A 1,477-nucleotide genomic window follows, 5' to 3' on the forward strand; every position below is an offset into this window, starting at 1 on the left:
TGCGCACGTTTTCCATAGTTTTGCCAAACACAGCATTATTCATTAATTTGTATAGATTTTTCTCAAACTCGTTTTTCGCGTTAATTCGTAATCGTGTATTTAGTTCGATGTATTCGCGCAACCATGAAGATTGCGCGAATCGCAATATTCTGTGTATTTTCGTAATGCGTAATCCGTGTCGAACGCATTGCTGCAAATTGCGATAATATATCACGTAACGGTTCTTATCGTACAGTGTGGCGAGAAGCTTCTCGTCTCGTTTTCCGGGCGGCTTATCGCGCGTCGGGCAGAATGGCAAGTCAGCGTGAGAATCGTGAAGGTCGGACGGATATGCAAGGTCGACCTCTAGAATATAACCGATAGGCGAGTCCGATGTCACGGACATTAAATCAACGCTCGTAACGTTATCGACCCATCGAAAATTTTCGTAAGGCAACGATTGACACATCGCCCATCCGTACAAATTATTTATATCGAAGTACATGAGATACGACGATGGTTCCGAAGAATCGTATGACTGTAAATATTTGTTATTAGCGCGCGCGTATCTGTTAGAACATTGACTTAGCCCACCGCGTATTCCACGCTCCACGAACATTACCATATCAATGTCGGTTAATAATTCGAATCGCACACTCGTATACTTCAACATAGCGTCCCATGTGTATCCCGGTAACGTGTAATAATACGCGGGATCTAAATTATAACTTCTCATACACGCGTCACGAAAATTTTCGAAAACATCGGCCAATAGAAGAACGTCGGTCTTTAAATATAAATCGCTATAATCGCCTAACGTTTCGACGCGAAATCGCTCCCAGACTCTTATCGCGCGCGCGTAATCGTTCTCAGATATCGCGTCACCGGTTAGCGAACTGTGAAAAGCCTCGCGCGGCGGTAGACGAGTCTCTAACAATTTATCTACGTCGTCGACATACTCGTACGGAAATACACCCTTTCGCGCGAGAAGCTCGAAATCGGCGTCGCTAAGATCGGAAAATTCCGAACGCGCGATCCTCAATTCGCTTTTGTCTAGATACGACGCCAATTTCTCGAGACTCGCGCTTAAAAATTTGAAAGAATCCACGAAACGCAACTTCAAACGTTTTCCGAACCATCCCTCGTCCCACGCATCTTCGACGTTTTTCGTGAAAGAGATATACGTTTCTTTCGTTATCGGCAATATTTCCACGCTACCGGGAAAAGCGTTAGCTACATCTTTAATGATAAAATGCGCGTCGTAACCCGATAAATTGTGAAAGAATACGGGAATTACGTAAGTATCCTTATAATTTAAATTACAATTCGAATGAGCCGGACCTCTGTACCGTCCAGTCAAATGACAGTGATCGCGCACGCGAGCGTCTCCCAATTCGAACGGTTTCTCGCATATGCTACAGCGCGTCGCGTTTACGAATCTCTCCCATTCATCCGATGTAAGATTCGTCATAGGAGCATCGATATCGAGAACAGTTTT

The sequence above is a fragment of the Polyergus mexicanus genome, unplaced genomic scaffold (assembly GCF_030449975.1).
Source record: "Polyergus mexicanus isolate NDT 795.1 unplaced genomic scaffold, iyPolMexi1.0 SCAF_10, whole genome shotgun sequence".
Classification (NCBI taxonomy): Eukaryota; Metazoa; Arthropoda; class Insecta; order Hymenoptera; family Formicidae; genus Polyergus; species Polyergus mexicanus.